General features: G+C 40.6%; 1 protein-coding gene across 2 annotated transcripts in view; it reads left to right on the top strand.

Moving 5' to 3' along the window:
• The first annotated feature begins 2,457 nt into the window (after window positions 1-2,457).
• LOC306980039 (semaphorin-3D) overlaps window positions 2,458-18,561 on the top strand; it is a 150,782-nt gene continuing 134,678 nt past the window's right edge. For both annotated transcript variants that reach the window (XM_079579256.1, XM_079579255.1), the window contains exon 1: window positions 2,458-2,684. The gene's annotated coding sequence lies outside the window, so the exon portion shown is untranslated. The remainder of the gene's footprint in view (window positions 2,685-18,561) is intronic.

The raw sequence follows: 18,561 nt of genomic DNA, 5'->3' as shown, positions 1-18,561 counted from the left end.
GATCATATTAAAATTGTCAGTAAGTCCAGGTCTTTTCTGGTTAAAGGCCCTTGGCTATACCTGATTTTTTTTTATTGCAAACAATGAAGGAGGAATCCATGAAAGTAAAATGTTAGTGGTGGTCCAAGTTCATTCCGAAATTTACAAACATGTGTCGCATGCAAGTTTACAGGTAAATTTCACAGCTTGCAGGATTACTTTCACAGAAATGATAGATGAAGTTGTTCTAAGGTTCATGAAATTGATACACACATATCTTACAGTTAGATGCACGGTGTTTTTCCAACACATGTTTCAGTTTACAATATAATAAAGGAGGACAAAACACATTTTGTTCCACTTCCAGAAATAAAATCAGGTTTAATCCCTTTAAAGGCACAATGCGCAACATTTTGGACTCTTCTGTCATCAGTACAAAATATGCTCCTGATGACCAGCTCGACACAGAAAATGCTATTACTGCAGTGACTAATCAAATAATAGATTTGGATGAGAACCTAACCTGTTTAAATCTCAGATTCTGCTGACTTTAGTCACATCTCCATGGAGACGAGCTGGAGACGAACCCACTCCTGGTAAAGTTACAATCATGTCTTAGGAGAGCTGAGCCGCTCACAGCAAAAGCTCATGTTTGTTTGTAAATGTATGAGGTATTTTTCAATGATGAAATAAATGCTTGTATTTCAATTGTATTTATTGGGTAAAATTGCACACGGTGTGGCTTTAAAGTGCATATGACACATTAGACACATTTTTGCTAAAACATAGTTAACACGATTATATCTGAGATTTTGATAACAATTATACCCAGCTTTCTTTCGTTCGGCCATTTTTTGTGATGTTTATATTTTCGCTTCCTTATTGGACACCGACAGGAAGTGACATAGAGGAAGGTAAACAATTTCAAACTGTTGCCGTGCCGACCATGTTAAGTGGAAATGAGTCAAACAGCTGTGGAATGCATCGCGTCATAGAAGAAGTCAAGTGTAATTCGGGCCCATGTGGATATTTTATAATACTTGTAGCTAGCACTAGCTATCCGTTAGCATTAGCACGGTGCAAACATGAAGCATCGTTGTTAGCATTCACTGTTATTTATGTATTTATGGGCTGTTGAAGCACTTTGCTCCTCTCATGTCTATTTTATTTAGTAGAAAACTAGATTCATAATTCAGCCTTTGTATTGGTTTTTGAATAATTAGCGAAAGTTTAAATTTTTCTCCAAATTGTTTTCCCCCTTAGCTGTTTTCAAACATGACCATATATGGTTGATTACAGCTATGCCGTCTGTATCTATGTCACTTCCTGTCAGGGGCGTCGGACTGGGGGGGTAAAGGGTAGGCTACTGTGTACCCAGGGCCCAGAGCAGGGTGGGGGCCCTAAAACGTGCTGCAAAAAGCGTTCTGTATTGTACTTTCTAAGTTTCCTCATAATTGATACTATAAGAATTGAACACAACCGAGCTGAAATACAACGGTTGCTAGACAGAATTTTGCACAAACAATAATGATGGATGAATTTAAAAATGTGCCAAATGGTTCAGCCGGCTTCAAATATGGTGCGAGACTAAATGAGGCTGAAGCCCTTGAGCTTTTTTGTTCATGAGACAACATATAGTATAATATTTCTTTTTTGCAAAATAGCATTTTAATGCCTACTTTAAAGTCACATATTTGTCATTCCCAGCACAAATATCCCATGTCCCTGGTGCAGTCGTCCTGTTTAATGTGGTCTGATAATAATCATTATGCTGCAGAATATTCCACCACCAATTTAAATATCTATATCACTACCGGGATTGAAGGTTATTCAATTTCTGTAACTGAAGCCAATCCAGATGAAATTTCAAGTCAAACATCGAGTACACAACAAACAAAAACAAAACAATGAACTAAGTATCCAGGACTAATATAGATTTTTAGGTCGCTGTATATAATAAAGTTATAATAGAAAATAAATCAACTGCACTGTCAAACCACTGTTATGTGGTTAAAGAACAAGAAATATGAGGGGGGTCCAAAAAGATAGTTTGTACCTAGGGCCCAGAATTTGGTGCTACGCCCCTGCTTCCTGTCAGCGGCATAAAAATTCAAATAAAATCTTTTCTGCCCAACATTTCTTCATTAAAATTGCTGCTTCACTGAAATAAAAATGAACTATTATGCTACTGATGAACTTGTACTGAAGTTACCCTTCTAAATAAGTCATGTTTTCAAATGCATTAAAACCTGTCACTTTAAGTTCAAAGTAACAAAAAGTCTACCAGAAACACATTTTGTAGCCACATAATGAAAGAACGCAGTCAAGTTGAATTACTGAACTATTCACTCAGAAGGAAACTTTACGCAAATGAATCATCGCCCAATCATTTCGAGTACAGACTTAAATTGGCCACAAAGGGGATCCATTTAACCACGGGAGGGGATCATCCTGAGCGCGTCTTGGGCGGCAGCGGGGGCAGGGGCAGGGGCAGGGGAGGAGTGGCCGTGGCTGAAGGGCTACTGTCTCCCGCTGCTGCGCACATGTGGACTGTGTTTATAACGAGGGGGGAAACTTTACTTCAGGTGACGTCTCGGACCGGGAGCGGATCTACGGGCGACTGTCTGCTGCCGCACACGCTACAAACCCGGAGGAGGGGAAAACATCAGAAAAGACAGCGAGGAGAGAGGAGAAGACAGCTTTCGGTGAGTTTATACACTTGATTTGAGACGGCTTGGGTGAATCATGCGCTCTTGTACGGTCAGGCTGGTGACTGGCACCGCTGGATCTGACAGCTTGATTTACCGTCTGAAATTGGCTTAACAGAACAATATATGCCGTGCTTTGTTTGTAATAATGATCGATAATGAAATGCTGTCACCTCAACTTAAGTTTGTGGAGTCAGGGAACACTTGCACAACATTGTCATGATACCAGGCAGAACCAGACTGTGCGCCAAAACAAATAATATACATGTATCATTGACACTTATGTGGCTTCTGTACTTAATCATACTGTTGCTGTGATGTTATTTCACTTTCAATACACAAGTGCAATTCAAAATGCTTCTGGGATACAGAAAACAACCACAATTACCCACTTAACCCTAGAACACTATTGCTCAAATTCATCTAAATCTATCAAAACATGACAATACACATTTGCCACATTTGAGTCGTGTTCTTTTATATGAAACTGTGTCATGTCTAATAAAATGAAAGAAAAGCATCATGAGGGGACTATATAAAAATGGTCCAAAATTACTGGAAAATGTGTAATTTGGGGACAAAAAAATCCTAAAAAATAACATTATGAAGATGGAAACTTGTTTTTTGGTCCACACATTCCTGGGATATGTGAGACTTCCCTGGTCAAGGCTCAGTGTCCTTGGCACAAACAGCCGCAGGAGAAAGAAACAAAATATGTCATATTTTGAATGGATATAAATGAGCAGCTGACTAAAATAACTATGTGTTACTCACTTACTGTGAGGCCAGAGACACAGAACTCTGCGACTGGAGCAAAGCTGTAGCTGAAGTCAAAGAATAAATGTGGCAGCCCTGAATGTCAACCTTGAAAGGGGCAAGATTGTCTGATTAAATACATTAACTCTGCCCTACCTTCTATCACTATTGCTGAGAGTAAAACACCCAAACATGCGCCTGTAGGAAAAAGTGTGTTTTGGATGAAGAAAACACCCAGGCCATCAAAGATGTCAAAGACAAAGCTGAAGCCCAGAGACCCAGGACACTCAGATAAACGCAGCATAGTGAAAATCACATAAATGTATTTGCTCGGGTGAAAAACACCCGGCAATAGTGTTCTGGGTTTAAAAAAGAAAAGATAAACATTTCAAGTAAAAAAAATAGTCATCAGCCTTATACAAAAGGTGAGTCTTTGATTTTTACTTTAAAAACAGAAACATTTTCAGGTAGTGGGTTCCATAATGGAAATGTCTGTTTTTTCTGATTACAAAGTACTTTTAACCATATTTTACGTTCTCTGTGCCATGATGTTTAAAGGAACAGGCCACCGTTTTTCCACACTCGGTCGTTTCAAACTTCATACTAGCAACATCTTTGGTCTTTTTGCGTGACTGAGGGCACACAGTTCTTCCATACTGAGATATGTTCTTACCTGAGCTTAGACGAGCACCTGTCTGGTCTTTGTGCCCGTGGAAGAGCGTGGTCGCTTCCAACTTCACCCCTGTTTGGAGCCATAGGAAAACATTTAGTTGTTTTGCGTGACTGAGGGCAGACAGATGCGCATCAAGTCGTCTAAGCTCAGGTAAGAACATATCTCAGTATGGAAAAACGGTGGCCTGATCCTTTAAAATTTCATCTGTCCAATTTAATAGTCTACCTCAGTGTTTCCTAACCAGTTGGAATTATTTCAAATTGCGAAAAAGGGAAGCTGTACTTTACAGTATTTTGATTGGAAAAGCTGTATTTTGCAGTCATTTTGGGAGAATTTTAGGTGTTTTTTAGAACACAAACGTTGTCTTTCTATGTATTCAATAGTGACTGCTTTAATCCTTGAGGTAGAGGGTGCATGGACGACCACTGAAAGGTCCAACGGGTCCGCAAGACAAAGAAGGTTGGGAATCACTGGTCTACCTTTTCCCATGATGTGATGTTACCAATCGTACTTACTTTAACCTCTTACCCCCCACCTGAACCGTGCGCATTTTTTCCAGTTTGGCTTTACCCAAATCTATACGTTTCTACTGAAAGCTATGACCTACAAAACTGATATAGACTTTGATGTTGAATTGTTGCTGCGTTGTCGTCACTCTTTTGACACATTTTTTGCTTTTCACCACTTTTTGGCACGTTATTCTTGCATTTTTGTCACTTTTTTAAAATGTTTTTTGTGCTTCTTTGTTGTTATTGTTGTCGCTATTTTGATGCTTTTTTCCAAGCTGCTTTTACATTTGGGTAAAGTTGAACTGCGCTCAGTTAAGGCGGGGATTAAAGGAACAGGCCACCGTTTTTCCATACTGCGATATGTTCTTACCTGAGCTTAGACGAGTTGATACGTACCTGTCTGGTCTTTGTGCCCGTGGAAGAACGTGGTAGCTTCCAACTTCACCCCCGATTGGAGCCATAGGAATACATTGGGAGAGGCCAAATGCTAACAACATCCTTGGTCGTTTTACATGACTGAGGGCACGCACAAAGACCAGACAGGTACGCATCAACTCGTCTAGGCTCAGGTAAGAACATATCTCAGTATGTAAAAACAGTGGCCTATTCCTTTAAGAGGTTGAAAAGAATAATACGTTTACATCCAAGTCAATTCATCATTTGTTGATGACTATTCCTGCTCGGCATTTCAAACAAAAAGTGACACGATCTTCAAACGTCCTGAACAAATACCTTTACTTCTGCAGTACCGATGCTCCAAACCTTTAACAATCAACCCTACTCTGTGTCTTGTGAGTAAACTGTGAGTAAGCCTCCCCCGATTGTCCCGGGCTTTTCCTGTTATGGAGCACCCCTCTGTTCTCTGCCCCATCTGTGACTGGACCTGTTTCCTGTCCCGCGTGAGACCGATGCGGTGGCTTTCCTGTCGCATTGTGTGTCATTTGTACAGTAGCAGGAGTGTGGGCTGCAGGTGGGAAGAGAAAGACACATTTTGTAAGCAGGTAGGAGAGTTGGAACATGTAAGACAGATGACAGACAGATATTTATATGTAGACGGTGTGAAACTATATATTCAGCACCGGAATTATTCCATTAAACTAAGTACCAGGGGCGGACTGGCCATATGTCCATTCTGGAAGAGCACAGAAGGGCCACTGGCTCTAGGGCCACCGGTCTGGGCCTCTCACTTTACTGTACCCTTACCCCCGGGCGAAACCGAGCTCTGCCCAAATCTAAAAGCTTAACCTCTTAACTCCCGCCTGAACCGAGAGATCTTTTTCCTCATGTCATCAGATTTTTTTCCCATCATTTTTTTGTTGGATATTCAACTCATTTTTGTAACTTTTTTGTCATTTTTTGTCACTTTTTTCACATTTTTGTCATTTTTTCGTCCATTTTTTTAAATCCGATTTTTGTCACATTTTTGTCAATTTTTTTGGTTATTTTTTGTCACATTTCTGTCATTTTTTCGTCAATTTTTTGTCACATTTTTGTCACATTTTTGTCATTTTTATGTCATTTTTTTGTCAATTTTTTGTCTTTTTTCTCGCCAATTTTTCGTCAATTTCTTGTGCCATTTTTGCCACTTTTTCATCAATTTTATGTCACTTTTTTCACCATTTTTTTCATTTTTTCGTCCATTTTTTTATCAGATTTTTGTCACATTTTGGTCATTTTTTGGTCAATTTTTTGTTATTTTTTTGTCAATTTTCTATCACATTTTTGTCTTTTTTTGTCACATTTTGTCACATTTTTGTCAATTTTTTGGTAATTTTTTGTCAAATTTCTGTCCTTTTTTCGTCAATTTTTGTCAAATTTTTATCAAATTTTTGTCAATTTTCGTCAATTTTTTGTGACATTTTTTGTATATTTTTCGTGACATTTTTGTGACATTTTTGTCATTTATCGTCAATTTTTCGTCACTTTTTCGCCACATTTCCATCATTGTTTTCGTCCCAGTTTTGTTGCTATTTTCACAGCTTTTTTCCAGAAGCTTTTGGACTGGGGTAAAGCCAAACTGGAGAAAATGTGCTCGGACAACGTGACAAAAAGTGACCATCACTTTTCTAGATTTTACCTTTCAAATGAGACGTTACAGTGTTGCTCTCCAGTCAAGAAGCTTTTAGATTTGGGCAAAGCCGAACTGGAGAAAATGCTCTCGGTTAAGGCAGGGGGTAAGAGGTTAACATATGTATCTGTGGAAGTGTCGCATTCACGCTAATTTGGGCCAGGCTGACCAGAATCCAGGGCTGTTGTTCAGTCCCAGTCCGCCCCTGCTAAGTACTAATAGAAAATCTCATGTAGCTTGGGCATGGTTATAGATTTGCCTTTAAAATAGTGATGCAGGGTGTTGAATTCTTTGCCACCTGCCACGGATGCTTTTGTTTGTGTAAGGAAGAAGCAATTCAGAAACGGAGGACATACAAAGAGCCACATGTTTTAACTGGACTTAGATAAATAAGGAAATAAACCGTGTCAGTGCTTCCTCTGGGGGATGTGGACTCCTGCTGTGGCCCATTGGAAATAATTGACTCGGTCGTGTCATGGTCGTTAACTGGAGAAGGCGTTGAATGATGATGTGTGCAAAGAAAAACTAATATCAAAGCGAAGTATAGGATCGAGAGCAAAGCCTGTGCTCAACAGAGGGGGTGTTAATGTATTTAAAGTGTTCGTTGTGGTCCATATTTCTTCCTATATTGCTCCTGAGATCCCACTTCTTCACGGAGATGAGGTCAAAAGCACATTTCACAGCTTTCAGGGAGCAGATTGGCCCGGGAATGTTTATAATATTAGCCTGCGCTGCAGCGAATTGCTTTTTTGGCATCAACTTCCGGGATTATGATCGCTTCTTCTTAATATGCTGCAGACATTACACAGTAGTCTCTTTTTCCAGTATCTGCACTGCAAAAAGTAATTTACTAGATTAGTTTAAATGTCTCAATTTGAGCATAATGATCCGAATTGTAGTTGTTTTGACTAGTTAAGATTTAGTTGGGCATTTGACCTAGATTATTTTACTTGAGATGTTTCTGACTCGTTTCAATACATTTCCCCGTTATTTCAAGTAAGTTTCTCTGCCAGTGGGGTAAGAAAAATGGTCTTGTCCCATTGGCAGTTTCACTTTCTTATTTCAAGCAAGATTTACCATAGAGCCAGTCTGAACTGTCATCAAACTAGCAAAATAATCTTGGTCAGATCAGGAAAAAGGTCTAAATGAGTGAAAACCCCTCAAAACAAGATACATTTTCTCAGTTCAAGTCATTTAAGCCAATGCTTGATATTTACTTTTGTGCAAATACAATAGAGTATATTGGCCATAATTAAAGATATTAAGACAAGATTGCTCAAAATCCAGAGGCAGAACAAACAACAAAAACTTTTAAGAGGCAAACATGATGGTTGGGTGTTGCTGAAGGAGAAGGCACAAAACTGCAAAGTAACAAAAAGTAGAAGCATTTTGAGAGTTAGAAATAAGATTCTCTGACAAAAAACTGAAGTTGCCAGGATATATAATGCTCATAGTGATCTCGTGCACGCCTGCCTTCAGCCTGTGTTTGTCACTGGCACATCACTCACTCACACACATACGTCCAGCATCAACACGAGTGCAGATAGCGGCTCTTATCTGATGGCTGAGGTCCAACGTAAAGTGGGCTTTTACAAAAAATGCGCTGCTTTCACTTATGATTTGGCTTGTGTTATGGTTACCTGTCAGCCGGCTCATGTGGCTAATGGAAAAAAGGGTCATTTCAATTAGAAACATCAGCCAGTGTAAACTAAGGTGCAGAGAGCCCACATGATGAAGAAAAGATGTGTAAGGCATTCCTTCCACGTGGCGGAACTTTCCGTCATGTCGCCATGTCACGTACTGAACCACAAGAAATCGACACTTTCAGTTTTAAGCTTTTGAATCTGCTGATTTTGGTCTTTATAACAAGCTCCTTATGAAATACAGGAATGTCTTGAATAAATCTATGCCCCTGATAAAGGTCCGTCTGCTTTCACAGTTCAACACTGACACATTTTACAGTTTAGAACAGGGGTGTCAAACTCATTCTGGGTCGTGGGCCGAAATTCAGCTCCCACGATGGGTATACGGCCACATATAATAGAAAAAAAAAATCCAATGAATGAATAATAATAAGCTGTGATTTGGTCAAAGCCCCAACTTCACTGTAGCTTCATTTACAACAACGGCTTTCACTTGTATTGCACTTTACAACTTTACTTTATTCATTCACTCCACACTCCGTGGTGGTAAGCTGTTATTGAAGCCACAGCCGCCCTAGGGCAGACTGTCCATTTTCCACATGGCTATATAATGTGTTGTTCATATCCTGAGCTCTTATTATGTCAGTGCCCTCTGCTGGACACGTGTGGAACTCTTTCCTTTTTTTTAAATTCAATGCCCCCTAGTGGCTAGAATGAGCATTCTGGTTATTCTTTAAAAAAATCATAACTCCGCACAGGAATGGGCTTGAGACTTACTTTTTTTTTTTACATACTCTGGAATTTATGCTCTACAGGAGCCGGATTAAATCATCTAGCGGGCCAGATCAGGCCCGCGGGCCGTATGTTTGACACCCCTGGTTTAGAAGCATTATGCACAGGATTATAGGACAAGACATTTGGAAAAATCGGGCTGTGCAAATCGGCTTTGGTCATTAAATATCCCCAAAACTCTGCATTGGCCTTGGAAAAACCCGTACCTGTTGACTTCTAATCAAAATAGAGCATTTGCAAGAGCCTAATATACCCCACAGCTAAAGTTACGCAGCGTCTCAGTCAGGACAAGCTGGTGATGTCCCACTTCTAGCAAAGTTATGAGACCGGTTTAAGGGTGCAATATATTTGAGATATTTTTGCACATAAAAACACCCATCATGAAATGTTTACTTGTGTCTTATTCTATGTCATCTAATGCTACGCAGCATGGGTTTAGATTTATCCACCAAGTTATTTAGTCAGCACAAGACAATTTCCAAACCTATAAATGCTGAAATAAGACTGAATTAAGAACATTTTGGCTAAATGTGAACTTTTTTTAAAACTGAAAGTAAATCTTTTTTATAATTTTGCAATATTGTGTGGCTTCTCGTGATACAGACATTGCGTCACCTGTTGCAAAAGGGATCATTTGACAGTATTTTGCAGCCCTATTGCATCTTTTTGGAAGATATCGAACTGGAGAAGTGTCTTTGCAGGAGAAGTCTGTGCATCTGTGAAGACTGTGTTGACCTGGCCCTCAGCAAAGCCGGAAGAAAAGCATAAAATCAGACGCCATAAAATTCCCAGTGCATGTCCATTTTCATCAGCTGAAGTTGTTCCTCTTCCTGGGCCAGACTTTTGATCCTAGACTATCTCACTGAAATGTGCTTCTCATTCTCTCTGCTCATGTCGTTTTCGAGAGCGTGCTGATTTCATACAGGTTGTCCATGTGTTTGAACTATATCCTGGTTCCCATGGCTTGACTCACTCAGGTCGGTGGACATGGCCCGTCAGAAAGTGCATTCCTCTCTATTCCCTGGAGTATGACTGGAGTTAATAGTATTATCCATATCGTCTGGGCTGTTACATAAAAATGTTGTTGAAAGCAGTTTGTGCGGGCAGGATTTGGCCACGACCTGTTTGTGTAAATCCAATGTAAGAGGCAGAATCAGTTTAGTTGATTTTTACTTTTTGAAATTGAAGTCAATTAGATGAACTTGCCTATGCTGGGATTAAACTGTCATGGGTAATAGGTTCTCCGGTTTCCCTACTACTTAAAACATGTGCAAAAGGCCAGGATGAATGAATGATTGTTTGCATGGATGAATGGTGGTGTTTAAAAGGTCTGTTGGCGCAGATCTGTGCAGCCGCTCTTCGGCCGGCCTGCCCCAAAGGACAGCTGTGGCTACTGTACATAGCTTGCCATCACCGTGTATGGAGTGAATGTAAATTGTCCTGTGAAAGCGCTTTTGTGACCATGTCTGTGAAAGGCGCTATGCAAATAAATTCCTTCCTTCCACTTTTTACCTCGTATTAACTCATCGATCTTTTGCCTGGTGCAAGAACAGCGTTGTTTCAAATGGTTTTGCATGTACGCCTCTGTTACGCCGCAGAACTGTGCCAGTGTCTAGGGGACTTGGCGTCACAACAAAAAGGAGGTCGACTGAGGCGTGGTGTGTTTCTAGCAGCACAGAGAGCGCTGCTTCCCCGTTTGCAGCCTTATCATCTTTTCCTCTTTTACATCTTGCTGCCACTAAGCTCATAGCCTGACATCAAGCCAGACTGACTTTATTTATGTATTTGTAAATACATATAAATACAGTCTGGAATTGTGTTAATAGGAATTTCCAAATCGAGACTTGAGGCGGAGCTAACGATCGCACTTTGAACGAGAGCGAACCAATCAAACACAACGACCTACACTTTGCGTTCACATCCTCCGCCATGATTGTTTGTTGTCCACACGTGCAGTCGAGTATGTTCCAGTGAAATCCCTCAGAGCAGCTTCTTGCTGTGGCTATAAGGACAAGTCCAGCTCATATAAAACAGAAGAAAGGGCACTGGTTAAAGATCGTTGTGTTGCTTCACTGGAGCACTGGTTGATGGGAAATCCTAGCACGGAAGATGATGCACCATTAACTCCCGCCTCCCGTGCTATGATTGGCCTGTCTTGGTTTTACCGGAGTCAGCGAGATTCAAATGGCACAATTCCAGACTGTGTATCTCTTAACATGGAGGATAAGTCTGGCATATGGCATTTAGGTGACATCTAATAAACAAACTGCCAACTTCATTTATCCCACAGCGAGTTAGACACTGTGTCCTGCAAGGAAGATCATTACACCGATGGTCCCGCTGACGCTTGTATCAAGTATCATGGGGTAGCCCGTGCCCTAGAAACGGGATCCAAACAAAACCACGTGTTCCTCTTCCAACCACCACCCCTTGCCCCTTCCCGGCCAGTACGGACGGTCTGTTGGAAGAAAAAGGTTGTTCTACATACAGTAACAGTAACAGTAACAGCGCCATTGGCCATAGATGTCTCTCTAGCCCAAGTCCAGCCCACTTAACTGCGCCTGGTTCGGAACGGCAAGATTTCACAAGCGCAAAGTCTCGTCCACAGCCTGCTTTTAAAAACACAAGATCGGGCTCAATGTGTTCAAAGAATCGGTCTTGCATTATTCACATGTCATTCTTACACCACTGTATGAATGAAGTGTCTTGCCAGGGGCGGACTGGCCATATGTCCATTCTGGAAGAGCACAGAAGGGCCACCGGCTCTAGGGCCACCGGTCCCGCCTCAACCGAGCTTTACCCACATCTAAAAGTTAAAAGAAAAGCATCAAAACAGCGAGAAAAAGAGGATGAAAACATGAGAAAAACAATAATTTTAAAAAACAACAACAATATGACAAAAATGTGGCGACGTGACGAAAAGTTTCCATCACTTTTGTAGGTCTTAGCTTTCAAATGATGATCTCCAGTCGAGAAGCTTTTAGATTTGGGTAAAGCCCAGTATAAAAAAACGTGAATCTAAAAGGAATTCCGTGGAGTATGGTGTGCCACAAGGTTCAATTTTGGGACCATTATTATTTATATTAATGATTTTGCTTCTGTTTCTACGACCACCTTTCCTGTTCTTTTTGCTGAGGATGCCTGTCAAAAAAATAATAATAAAAAGCCGAACTGGGGAAAATGTACTCGTTAATGTTAAGGCGGGCGGTAAAAGGTTAAAATATGTATTTGTGGAAGTGTTACAATTACGATAATTTGGGCCAGGATGGTCAGAGTCCAGGGCTGTTTTTCAGTCCCAGTCCGCTCCTGTGTCTTGCTATAGGACAGCTAGAGCTTTTCATTACCATCAAACTCTGGTTCAGTTGGTGTTTTTTTTTTTTCTCCAAACATAAGATTAGTGTAACTTAACACTGCCAACATCTACAGCTTTGTTTGGAGGGGAACTGCTCCTCTGTGTGTCTGAATGTGCTGCTTATCAGATCACTGTGGGGTGATGTTGTCAGTGGGAACTTGGACTCTTTGAAAAATCCAAATTGCAGTTCCGGGCTTTTTAGACCACAAAACTGCCAGCTAATGACATTTTACACTAAAACACTATCAAGACAGTGCTATCAAAAAAAAACATGTAATGCAACTTTCCAGCTGGTTTAGTGGCTACACTTAAACCAGCGACTAATTAAGAGATCTTGCGTATTCAGTCCATGTCCTTCTCAAAGCTCAAACCTGCTGATGTCACACTGTGATTCCACACTCTTCTTTCCATGAGCGCATTTTTTAAACAGTGAAACCCATGAAAAGCTTAAACATTTAAACAGTATTGGACCTTTTAAGCTTCACAGATTTACAACCCACTTGAATTCCATCAATCACGAAACCTGCTGGATGGTTTTACAGGAGATTTGATGTGACCTTTGATCCTCTTCACGCATAAACGCCTCATCCTGCGCAGGTACTAGTCTCCTGAATGACTGATGGCTGCTGTAATTTCGGAGCGGGGCCAGAGTGCACCCCAGGCTTCATCCCGAGACATGGGCAGAGGGGACCTTTAGATCACTTTTAATGCAGGCGCTGACATAGTGCACAGTGCAGTCATATATGGAGCGAGGGCCATTGCACTTGTAAAGCTTTTATATCCGCAGAGAGCAGGTTTACATTTAGGGGCTGGAAACCAAAATGGGATAATAAATGTCAGAGGTGGGTCCCAAAGAGGATTTCGGAGACTAGAGAAACAGTTTAGTGAGTAATAACATTGAAGAAATACAGCAGCATGTTGAGTGCAAGGTAAAGGATTTGTCTTTTCTTTTTGGAGGCCAAATTTAAAAGTTGGAATATTATATAAAATGTATTTTTTAGAACTTTTCCCCATAGCGTTTGATGTTGTTTATTATGCCCACATCAGAAACATACTTGGGCTGGTGTGTTGAAGCATTTTTCTGCCAGTAATCTTTGAATTTTACAAGGCAGCTATTTGAAAGGCTGAGCCGGCTGCTCTACTTTGTTTTCCTCCAGTTTCCCCCGAGTTCATCCCGTGGCCGCGAAATAACCGGGATTTTAGGGATTGAATGCATTTTGAAGCTGAAACTATGCCAAGGGAAACTTTGACTCAGGCCCTGTCCATACGAAGTCAAGCTGAGGACCAAACGCAAAGATATTTTATCAATCCAGTGTATCGTCCATACGAGCCCGGCGTTTTGGGAGTTTGAAAACGAACATTTTCCAAACTAAGTCCCAGAGTGGAAAGATCTCAAAACGCCGTTTACGTGACGCCACTGTTACGACGTCTCTGCAACTTTTACTAAAACAATGACATCACAGCACCAGAGTGGTGTCTGTTATCCATAATCTACTGACCTTATCTATGATGGTTTGACTCCGCTCCTCTTTGCTCCACTGCAGTCGGCGAGCCACAGGTGACAAGTAGAAAAACACGAGTCAGTCTGTGTTTTTGGACTGACAGTAAAAGTCTCTGACTGGTTTTTCTGCTTTAGTCCCGTTACGTCTGAAGAATAAACTCGCCTCCTCATCTCTTCTGTAGATCGTAAATCCTTGGATCAGTTCATTTTCATTGTTTACTTTCCACATAAGTTTACTGCGCATGTTTCCTCTACATCTTGTTCTATTATCCGTGTTAGCGTCACAGCGCCTCACACAGGCCGTTTTCACAGACCTGAGTCGACCCATGTGGACGCACACATTTACTAAGCTCACGTTTCTTTGTTTCTGAAAATATAAGTGTGTTGTCTTCATGTGGATATAGCCTAAAAAAACAGATTTTGTCACTGAAAAAAAAAAGTAAGACAGCAAATCAAGATGTGTTTGAAATGACTACTAAACATCTGTAAAAAGCACTATAACCTTTTTAGAGAAGGATAGGAGAGGTACAAGAAATTTCTTCCCAATACTCACTCAAGTCGTATCCAACATAAAAATCCAAGCAGCCAAAAAAGAAAAAAAGCAAACCAAAAAAAATATGTCACATAATTAATAACATGTTTTTTTTATTGCTCCCAGAACTCAAAATGAGAATAGTGTACAGAATAGTATGGTATTTTGTTGGCTCCAAGAGCAACTAATTCCCAATGGCTTTATTCAATATCAGACCGAGCTGCATTGCCTGGATGTAATGTAAACTTAATAATAAGTTTTTATCAGTTCAATAACTAACAATTTAATTTCCTCTGAGAATTATCCAATACTCCAGACATTTGGATGTTGTTGTGACCTATTTGTATATCAGTCTGTCATCACTAAATGTTGCCATGATCTTAAATGATCTTAAAAATGTCATGGAGAAGCCATAGACACATTTCTTTGTTTTTACATGAGGCGACCCATTGTAAATTAAATACACAGTTACTCTTCGGTGGTTCATTGTTTAAAGTTCCCAGCTCATTGCATCTAAATGACACAGCCATTTTAAGCAGCTTTCACACGTATATTTCCATTATTAATATCCATAATTGCAGTGAGAAGGTAATTTAGGCGTTCAAAAACATATTCCCACAGTCGGCTGTATCCGGATCTGTTATATGTAACATGCATTGCTAATGGGGCGTGACATAAATGATGAAGATTGATGTTAAAACAATATGAATTCATGCATTATTACGCCCCAGTGCAGCTGCATACATTTGAATGACATCACTGCTAATGAAGAAAAAAACACATCCACCACTTTAGCTTTACATAATGGCTATACCTATAATAAGTGCAATGTGGATTCTGTTTAGAGGTTGACCGAGATGGGTTTTTCGATGCTGATTTTGGGGTTTTTTGATTGGCCAATGCCGATATGTACTGCCGATTTTTAAAAATGTCTTGTCTGTAATCCTGTGTATGATGCTTCTAAACGGTAACATGTGTCATTATTGAACTGTGCAAGCAGGGGGCGCTTTATTAGAGGTATAGGGTTGATTTATTCAGGATATTCATATTCCTTTTCAATCATGTATAAAAAAAATAAAAAATCATGTATAGTTGTTGAAATGTGAAAACATGTAGCTAACATGACTGAAATAAATAAATAAATAAATAAATAAATAAATAAAAACCAGAGGAGATAGAAGCATGAATCACCAATTCAAGATCAGAGTTGGATTGAATTGGTCTTAACTTGGTAATGTTTCTCAAGTTGTAAACAGTTTTTGACCACATGCCTCAAATGACTGTCAAGAGACTGGTCAAACCAAACGCCAAGATTTCTGCTACTTGACTGAACAGAGGAGCCCAGAGAACCAAGGTGGTTCACAACTGAGGGATTTTCTGTTTTGGGACAAGTCTTTTTAGAATTTAGCTGAAGGTAGTTTTCACAAAGCCAGGACTTTACACTTGAAAGACAATCCATTAACTGACAGTTTGTGCATCTATGACTCTAAACGAAAAATATAATTGAATATCAGCGTAGAGATGATAAGAAACATTTGGCTAATGATTTTTCCAGTGGGGCTGATGTACAACAAAAACAAAACTGGCCCCAAGACCGATACCTGAGGAACACCATGCAGCAAAGGAGACATAGCGTTATTTATACACACAGAGGGCCAGATCTTGTGGCGGCGCACGGGGCGGCGCAGGCTCTTGGCGAATTATTTTCCAAGTGGCGGAGCTATATGTGCCATTCGCCTCCGCCACCTGTGAGGGGGCGTCACAAGAGGAGGTGACTGCACTGATGGAAACACGGCTGACATTCACTTCCTCGTTTACATTGCGCTGGCTTGCGTTCTTTCTTAAGCCTTAGGCTCTCACAGGTCAAACTAAAAACTTTATTTACCCCATCGTGAGCTAAACCATGTTCACGTCTCGAGAGAAAAAGAGCTACAGCGTCCGCTGTGGCGCGGATCGGCCCGTGCTTGGTGTGAACGCGAAGCAAAACAAAAGCACATGTTCACCCCACACAACCACTCTCCTGGACGCGGAGTCGATCTGGTTGGAGGAAAATGTGTCTCTCCACCCACTTAAAAGCGCTAAGTCTGGAGTGGCAAGATCACAAAGTGCGCTCCTACTGAGCGCAAAATGTCACGCTATCGTCTCCGTTTTGATGCACAAGATCGGGCCCAGAGAATGTTCTATTGGTCAAAAAGGACAAGAACCACTTCAGGACTGTTCCAGACATACAATATTGAGTTTCTGTAGCAACAGTTTATGATCTACTCCTGTATCAAAAGCTGCAGAGACAGATCAAGCAGGATCAACATTTAATACTGACCCGAGTCAGCAGCCATCCGGATGTCACTAGACACTTTCAGCAGTCTCAGTAGAGTTCATCTTGCAAAAGCCCGACTGAAATTTGTCAAGCATTTCATCATTATGTAGAAAAGCAGTCAGCAGTTCTGCCAACACCTTTTTGACATAATAGCTGCTATTATGTCAGTTTCATAATATTTGTCATGCTAAAGTGGACTTACTATACCAATATGCCAACTGCAATCCAATAATGAGATCTAAGGGACCAAAGTGTTGCTTTCTCATCCATCACTGAACTGTCTTACGTCAAAAAGATTAGGGATGCACCGATACCAATACCAGTATCGGGTATCGTGCCGATACCACATGCTTGTACTCATACTCGTACTCATTCATGATGTCCCGATACCATTTGACGTGCGGCCAGCGAACCTATGAGGTGCAGCTCTCAGCTGAGGAGAGAAGAAGCAACAAACTGGAGAATTCTTTTGTGCAAATACAATAATCCACATAGAGCTGACTTTATTACAGACTGCGCTCTCTAAACCAGAGTCTGAGCTGGATTTAACCAGAGCTAAATGTTGTTAGAGCTGCAGCGTCTGCAGTGTTTACAACATACAGGCTAACGTTGCTAACTCGCGGCTAGCAGTTTTGGCCATTCTGACGCCGTTTTAGGCCCAGGGGTTTATTCATCTGAACAACTAACCCAGCGACTAAAAAGTCCTCAGAAAATCCAGATTAAAGACATACAGCATGTTTATATTGAGCCAAAATGAGCTGCAGCAGAACAATGAAAACGCTGTAGCTACTCGCTAAGTTACTACAAACACACGAGAAAATCTCCAAGTACGAAAAGAGACCATTTAAGTAACATTTCAATACTATTGTTAAATAAAAATACATAAATGAATAAAGCTCAGGCATTGGGAGCTTTAGGAAATGGGCTTTTCTGTCTATGATGGACAGAGCAATAAAAAATAAAAATTATATTGAATGAAAATCCAAAATAAATAAATGGCATCAGCACAATTCTAATATAACTGCTCTTAAAAGTGTAGCAAATCAGTAAATTAACTAATTACAAACCAATCTGCTGTGAAAAAAGTGAGGATGTTGAAGAAAATGCCTTGTACTCGTATCGGTATTCGGTATCGGCGAGTACTTAAATCCAAGTACTCGTACTCGTATCGGTTTTAGAAAAAGTGGTATCGGTGCATCCCTAAAAAAGATACAATCCTATAATGTCCCATTCTTAAATAAAGGACTTTTAATACAGGGTCAGAATGCCTCGGTCTCCTTTATTCAATCATATGCTGGATTTTGTGTGCACCACATAAGACGTAGTAGTTCAATTGATAGAGATGTTTTTTTGCACACTTCCGCTTTATCCCCACCGCTAGAAAGCACGAAACTTCTCCACCCACTTACCGCTTTGTACAAAGAATTAATTGACCATTTAACTCCCCCATGAATGCTTGACAAATTACAACTGCCCACTCCATGTGAGTATTGTGTGTAAAACCATTGTAGTGCACAGCCAAGTACTGCCATTCATCGATGCGGGCCGCAGCCTAATAAATGTGTTGATTTTTGGGATAACAGTGAAGTGGTTATTGAGCTGTGGGATGCTGGGCCAGGGTTTTTCCCCAACGGTTTATGGAGGAAAAGGAGTGTTCGAGGTCCTGCTCTCGCTCTGATGTGGTCATAAAGTAGTGTTTGGTCTACTGTTTCTCTTGGGGTTCGAAATGCA

This window comes from Gobius niger, assembly GCF_951799975.1.
Source record: "Gobius niger genome assembly, chromosome: 20".
In the NCBI taxonomy this organism is placed as follows: domain Eukaryota; kingdom Metazoa; phylum Chordata; class Actinopteri; order Gobiiformes; family Gobiidae; genus Gobius; species Gobius niger.
This window is presented reverse-complemented; position numbering and strand designations above follow the sequence as displayed.